We start from the raw sequence: 7,758 nt of genomic DNA, 5'->3' as shown, positions 1-7,758 counted from the left end.
CCTCTGGCTTTGTGCGGCTTCATCATCCACAACAACTACACCATCGATCACGACTACATCGACCACGGCTACATCACCATGATCGGCTAAACTCGACATCGACATTAATGACTTGGTCTACAGCAACACATTGGCAACAACTACAGTCAACAGCGTCCGCCTCGTCACTTGCGTCCACGATACTCCCGCTGTGACTGCGGGAGGGAATAGAGGAGAAGGCAGGAAGGCACCAGAAGGGGACGCAGTCACCGCCCTAACTGCCGACCCATCAGAGACGCAGTTGATGATGGCGCAGCGGAGAAGACGACAAAAGAGCAAGACTTCAAATTCAGTCGTAATCGTCCGCTTCACTCCTGCTACGACTGAGGGGGAATGTTAGAAGTATATTTACGTTTAAGATAGAGATAAGAGATAAAAATAGGATAGGTTTAACTTGTCCTCTACTCCAAGTCTCTCCCCCTCCATTGTACCTCTATATATACCCTTACACGGGTCAGATCAATACAACACAATATTCAGCCATCTTATATTTTCTACAACTACAATAAGGCATCAAGGTCTATGACAAGGGATGGCATCAAGGTCTGATGATTTGAAGCATTGATCTCCTCTATGACAATGGATGGCATCAAGGTCTGATGATTTGAAGCATTGACTGGGAGGTATCCTGGAGCATGCACATCTATGATTGCCTCACCTGCTTCCAGCGAACTGGAGCAAAAGCAGTCTGTTAGTTCATTAATTTTCTTCTTATAAGATAATAGGTGTTAAATCATAATCATGCAATCAGCTTAGAACCATACTAATTGATAGAGAAAGGCACACTTCGAATGAACATCAGACCGAACATATGTATAGAAGAAATATCCTAAAAGAAGTCCCGTAAACATTAACTATCACAACTACGGTATATTATCAGTTGGTCCAAGTTCTCCATTGGCACCACATCTTCTTCTTCTTTTTCTCTCTCGCCGCAACAGCAAAAACAGAAGAATTTATTTAAGCAGACTGAAGTTGTTTTGACTGCTAGATAAAACAATATTGGAGGATTTCACATCAACTCACTGTAGTACCAAGTACATGCTGGATTACTGGAATATGATATTCTTTCCATATGAAAAAAATATATAAAACAAAATATCAAAACTGAGCATATGCTCTTCGTGATGTGGGTGGAGAAGAGAAGGAGAAGCCAATATCAGCCCCACTGACCTGCTAAGTGTTATGATGCAACTTGTATTATCAGGAGGCCAAAGCCAATATAAATACACGTACATGAGGATGCCAAAAGGCTACAGGAGAATGCCAAGAGACTAGATTGCAAAAGGCCAAAAGACATCACTAATATAACTCTAACACCCCCCCTCAAACTCATGGTGGATCCACAACACTGAGTTTGGAAAGATGAAATCCATGTTGCGCTCTAGTCTGGGCCTTCGTGAAGAAATCTGCTAGCTGTAACTTAGAAGGCACATACTGAAGAGAAACAACATGATCCTGCACTGCAGCACGCACATAAGAAGCATCAACACCAATATGCTTGGTAAGCTCATGCTTCACATGATCCCGCGCAATACTGATAGCACCTGTACTGTCTGACAAGAGGGTGGTAGGTGTAGTAACAGAAACACCAAAATCCTCCAGTAACCATCGTAACCAAGTCACCTCTGTCGTCAGAAGAGATATAGCTCGCAACTCAGCCTCTGCACTCGAACGGGAAACTGCAGTCTGTTCCTCGACTTACCATGCAGCTCTTATCTGGTGGTCAGATTGTTGACTCTAGTTGTAGGGTCATTCTTGATTTTGATTTGTGTTCTGTTCAGGATCGTCGCACGGGCGCTCTGCTTGGTACTGGCCCTCGACGCTTTGATGGTCTCTGGGAGCTTGACTGGCTTCGTCTCCCCACCGCCGCCACCGCCGCCAGTCTCACAGCCCCTGTTGCTGCATCTACCAGCTCTTTTCAACAGTGGCATCTCGTCTAGGCCATTTATGTGGTTCTCGCCTCTCGTCTTTGGTTCATCGCGGTGTTTTGGGGCCTGTCACCGGTAATGCTTCGTTGGATTGTCTGGGTTGTAGACTTGGTAAGCAGATTCAACTGCCCTACCCTCACAGTAAGTCAGTGTCTGAGCGTCCTTTTGATCTCATTCACTCTGATGTTTGGGGTCCGGCTCCCTTCACTTCGAAAGGGGGTCATCGCTACTATATTATCTTTATAGACGATTTTTCTCGGTACACTTGAATCTATTTCATGTCTTCTCGTAGTGAGGTTTTATCTATATACAAAAAAATTGCTGCCATGGTTCATACCCAATTTTCCACTCCTATTCGTGTTTTTCGCGCAGATTCAGCCGGTGAGTATATCTCTCATGCGCTGCGAGGATTTCTTGCTGAGCAGGGTACTCTTACTCAGTTCTCTTGCCCTGGTGCTCATGCTCAGAATGGTGTGGCTGAGCGCAAGCATCGTCACCTTCTTGAGACGGCGCGTGCGATGATGATCGCCGCCTCTCTTCCGCCTCACTTTTGGGCTGAGGCTGTTACCACTTCCACCTATCTCATCAACATTCAACCTTCTACTGCTCTACAGGGTGATATTCCTCTCGAGCGTCTTTCTGGTCATCCTCCTGATTATTCAGCGCTTTGTTTGTTTGGTTGCGTTTGCTATGTTTTGCTTGCCCCTCGTGAACGCACCAAACTGACCGCTCGGTCTGTTGAGTGTGTCTTTCTTGGATACAGTGATGAGCATAAGGGCTATCGGCGTTGGGATCCTGTCGGTCGCCGGATGCGTATTTCCCGGGATGTGACTTTTGATGAGTCTTGTCCCTTCTACCCGCGTCCATCCTCCCCGGCTTTTTCAGCGGAGGACATCTCTGTGCTTACGTTTTTGGATACACCTCCCTCTGTGCCTAGTATTCCTATTCCCCGGCCTGCTGTAGCAGATCCGACGATGTCCTCTGATACAGATTCTTCTCCTCCCTCACCGCATGACTCTCCACCTTCATCACCATCTCCCCCTTCTCTACCTTCATCATCGATACCTTCCCCTTCTCCACCTTCGTCACCGATACATTCCTCGTCTCCACCTCCAGTGATTCCACCTCTTCCCTCCTTTCCTTTCCATTACACTCGTCGTCCACGTGTTGTGGATAAATCTACTGACGTGCCATCTACTTCTGGTGCATCGTCCTCCTCATCCCGGCCGACTTATGGTCTTCGGGCTCGGCCTCGCCCTCCCCCTGACCGCTATTCTCCTAGTCGATATGGCCTTTCGGCTGTACTTGAGCCTACCTCTTATCGCGATGCTATTGTTCATCCTGAATGGCAGTTTGCGATGGCAGAGGAGCTTGCTGCTCTTGAGCGCACTGGCACGTGGGAGTCTTGTCTATCTTGCTGTCACTCGTTCGGATATCTCCTATCCCGTTCATATCTTGAGTCAGTTTGTTTCTTCTCCCACTTCGGTACACTATAGTCACCTTCTTCGTGTTCTACGATATCTTCGTGGCACGATCTCTCACCGACTCTTCTTTCCCCGTTCCAGCTCGTTACAGCTCCAAGCCTATTCGGATGCTACGTGGGCTAGTGATCCTACGGATCGCCGTTCACTTTCTGCTTACTGTGTTTTTCTTGGTGGTTCTCTCATTGCCTGGAAGACGAAGAAACAGACTGCAGTTTCCCGTTCGAGTGCAGAGGCTGAGTTGCGAGCTATGTCTCTTTTGACGGCAGAGGTGACTTGATTACGATGGTTACTGGAGGATTTTGGTGTTTCTGTTACTACACCTACCACCCTCTTGTCAGACAGTACAGGTGCTATCAGTATTGAGCAGCATGTGAAAGCCACCGGTGGAGTCGACGAAGAGTAACCACCACCACATACGGCCGCCGCCGTAAGAGACAATGTAAAGCACCCATCATCATGTGCGGAAGTCATCAAACGAGTCGACGAAGAGTGATCATAGCCACGGTCAGAAGCCCCGAGAGGAGTTGTGGAAGAGCGACCACCACATCCCGCTGTAGAGGCCAAAGGGGACAGCTTCACATGTGGATGACAACCAAGCACTGAGAGATGGCGCGTTTGCGAGACAGGATCAACATAGGAAACACAGGACGACAACGGCATTTTTTTTAGAGTAGGTAATTGGACAAAGCAGCTCAGCCAAAACGAACGAACTGACAAAAGGCAGCCCACGCGAACTTAGCCCAGCCTCAGAGCAAAGAACCCAGCCGAACAGACAAAACTAGCCTTGGAAAGCAGATTTGATGGATAGCTCAATCGAATCGGCAGGGAGAGCAGCACGCGCTGGCTCGAAATCGAGCGCACGCGCACGCGCAAGAAGCAGCGGCCGGCGGAGCAGCTGGGCGGGAGTAGGCAGCGCCCAGGATCTGGTGGGCCGGGGCCGGGCGGTGCGGATGTCCGGATGGCGACCCGGGCGGCACGGATGACCGGAGAGCGGCCGGATGGCCGGATGGCAGCGCGGACGACCGGAGACCTTGGAGAGAAGCCGATCCGGCGAGTAGCACGTCCTGAAGGGCGACGCCCAGGGACCGGTCCGGCTACCAGCAACGTCGTGGAGACAGGTGCGAAGACCAGCAGGCGGAGAAAGGCTGCTGGAGTCCAGATGAGCAGCGGCAGCAGCAAGAGAAGATGAACAGACCAGAAAAAAAAATCCGATCGGAATGACAGACGAGTTGCGGCGTCACCGGATGATCTAAAACCTAGGCAATGATACCATGTTACGATGCAACTTGTATTATCAGGAGGCCAAAGCCAATATATATACACATACATGAGGATGTCAAAAGGCTACAGGAGAATGCCAAGAGACTAGAATGCAAAAGGTCAAAAGACATCACTAATATAACTCTAACACTAAGATCGATATCTCATCTCTCGGTTAATGCATCCATATGACTATATGAGATCCTTTTCTGGGACTGAAAAGTGCAGCGATTTGAGGTTGTTCCCTAAATTTGCTCGCCAATTAACCATTGCTGCTGTTTTAGCATTTTAGTATTGATCCTGTTAATGTGCATTTGGTGTGCTTGGCACAATTCGTCAGCTAATCAGAAAGAGGAATCAGAAGTTCAGAATGCAATGCCTAAATCCTCTGCATTTCAGTACTGATGGTCTTCATGGACTTAAATTTTGTCGATGCATATTGCACATTAAATCTTCTTCGAGTAGTAATCTCGCTGTTGTATGAGAGCATTCAGTGGCTGGAATTTTGTTCGTTCAAGTAGGTACATAATTCATTGACTGAATATATCTCCTGCTGCTTACCCAAATTTATTTGCTTGCTTACTTATGGCAGGCAGAGATGCATATACATGTGCTGCAGAGTCATTATTATTCTTTGAAGCCAAAATCGTAGTACCTTGAGGCAGCAGTGCGCAGCGGAGTCATTTGATCCAGTGATGTTAAGAACCAACATACACACCCACCGATTGGTATTTCTATCTGCACAGGATACATAATTCAGGTGACAGGGAGTAGAATTCAGAGAAGAAGGCAGCAGGTTCAGAGTTTCACGGGAGGGGAGAAGAGCAGAGACACAGGTTCAGAATAGAGATCTCTTCAGAATCACACGTTTTCCAAATGGCAAAAGGTAACCCCGAAGCAAACCTACCTCGCTTAAGTAGAAGGGGACGACACACCTGGTTGCACTCCAACCGTCAGACTAAGCAGTCCACTCCTCGACAACGGCGGGGGTGTCCATCAATAATGTCTGATTCAATTCTGCTGCGTAGCAAGCAAGATGTATCCTCACAAGAAGCATATGACTGAAACCAAATTGCAAGCAAGAGAGACGAACCAAGACGAACTGGCGGCGGTGCTACGTTTCTACAGCTGGCCGAGGCGATGTTGGGTAGTGGAAGATGGTCGCCGGCTCGCCGCCGTCCGTGTCTGGTCAACTGGTATCCCGTCTGAGCAGAGGAGTTGAGGAGGTGGCGCAGGGGCTCGCGCGTCGAGCCGCCTCGACATCCTGATCTCGCTGACGGGCAGCCACCTCACCGGGTCCCACAATGCGTAGGTTTGTTGCGCCCCGCGGGCAAATTTCGTGTTTTGACCTTTTCGCATAATAATTCAGGATCTGACCCTGGTTCGAAATATTTTTGGGATTTGACCCTTTCGTAATCGCCAGGCGAGCTGACGGTAGGATTATACAGCCTACCGCCAGGGACCTTGGCGGTAGGGTGCGACGGATGCTGACGTGGATTAGCACCTATCGCCAACGGCCCTGGCGGTAGGCTGTCTAACCTGTGTCAGGGTTTTTGCCTTCAAACTTTCTGTAACAAAATATCGGAGTGGCCTGGCGGTAGGGTCAACCTACTGCCCGAGGGACTAGCGGTAGGTTGTCTGTGGCGGTAGGGTCTCGCCTCTTTCCAAGTTCAATTTCTTGCTTCTTTTCAAAAACAATATCGCAGCAATGATATAGAGTCAAAATAACAGATCTCAAACAATTAAATTTGGGCATCACATACACATGTCAAATGGAGTTCCACATAAACTTGTGCATAATAAGCAAACGGAGTTCCACATAAACTTGTGCATAATAAGCAAATGAAATTCAACTACTTAGTTCCACATAGCAAAGGGAGTCCCACATAGTTTCACAAATAGTAAACACATACTTCAAATAGCAAACACATAGTTTCACAACCACTAAATTTTCAACTACAAGAGTCAAGTATCGAAGAGCAGAATTCAATTGATCCTTCCCCTCTTGCTCTTGGAGGCATGGTCCTCGTTCCTCTTTGAACGAGTCTCTTCAGTGTTCTTCTTGGGCCGTCGAGGAACCGGTCTCTGGAAAGGGTCCGGACTCAGCAAATCCTTCTTTTTCGGATTCCTCTTCGGCAACTGAGATGGTTGAGATGATTGAGTTGGTGGAGGTCCGTAATCTTCATCGTACTCCTCCTCCCCATCGCTCTCATTCTCCTCTTTCTCATGATAGGCCTCCTCCTCCTCTTCTTCATTTGTGGCCTCCTCCTCCTCATCCTCCTCCTCATCCTCATCCTCGTCCTCAATCAACCTAGACGACGAGGGAACATGGCTCGATGAGGCGATGTGACCCTGTGTGGCTGCAGGATGATAAGATTCAATCGACCCAACTCCAGCACACCCAAACAGGCCTACCAGCTTGCGACAATGCTTCACCAACTTCTGCACCCACAATGAAACAAGGGCGTAATAAGTATCAGATTTATGATTGCAAGTGAACAAGATGCATCTGTTCCGAGGAGGCTGAAATTGTACCTTCATCATCCCCTCAATTTGTTCTCAGATTGTATGCTCCCCGGGATATCACCTAGTGCACGAGAGGCTTCGAAGATGCATCTGTTCAGCTCATAGAACTGTAGAGGCATAAGTCAGTCATGATGATGAATAAAATAATTTAAATACAACCGTCGGTTCAAACTTACTACTCTGTTGATGAGGGGTGCAAACTCCCTAAATCCACTATGCATGTCTCTGATGCCGGTTTGGTAGGCCTCTTCCTCGGGGTCATCCCTCTCCAGCTCCGTGATGTCTTCCGTAGTCCACCGAGGACTGAGATGAATACGGTGCTTACGGTCATCATCGTACCACCTCATGTGTTGGTCCTCGTAAGCATTCCAGTCAATCACTCTCCTCTCCACATCTTTACGGGAGTTCCGTCGGTTCCACTCTGTCACATGAGTTTTATGTTCCTCTCCCCAGTCTGTGATCGACTGATTCTTCTGTCGGCTCATCCTGCAAGGCATTAGCAACAAGAAACATCATAA

General features: G+C 48.2%; 1 long non-coding RNA gene across 1 annotated transcript; it reads right to left on the bottom strand.

Annotated features, from left to right (window-relative positions):
* Positions 1–386: 386 nt before the first annotated feature.
* Positions 387–6,036, bottom strand: LOC123134019 (uncharacterized). Its single transcript, XR_006465472.1, has 4 exons — positions 5,808–6,036; positions 5,622–5,734; positions 5,370–5,452; positions 387–711 (listed from the first exon to the last, which is right to left on the bottom strand). It is a non-coding gene; the product is annotated as an uncharacterized lncRNA (long non-coding RNA).
* Between the last annotated feature and the right edge of the window lie 1,722 nt (positions 6,037–7,758).

This window comes from Triticum aestivum, chromosome 6B (genome assembly GCF_018294505.1).
Source record: "Triticum aestivum cultivar Chinese Spring chromosome 6B, IWGSC CS RefSeq v2.1, whole genome shotgun sequence".
NCBI classification, from domain to species: domain Eukaryota; kingdom Viridiplantae; phylum Streptophyta; class Magnoliopsida; order Poales; family Poaceae; genus Triticum; species Triticum aestivum.
The sequence above is the reverse complement of the archived record's forward strand: the minus strand, read 5'-3'. Positions and strand labels throughout refer to the sequence as shown.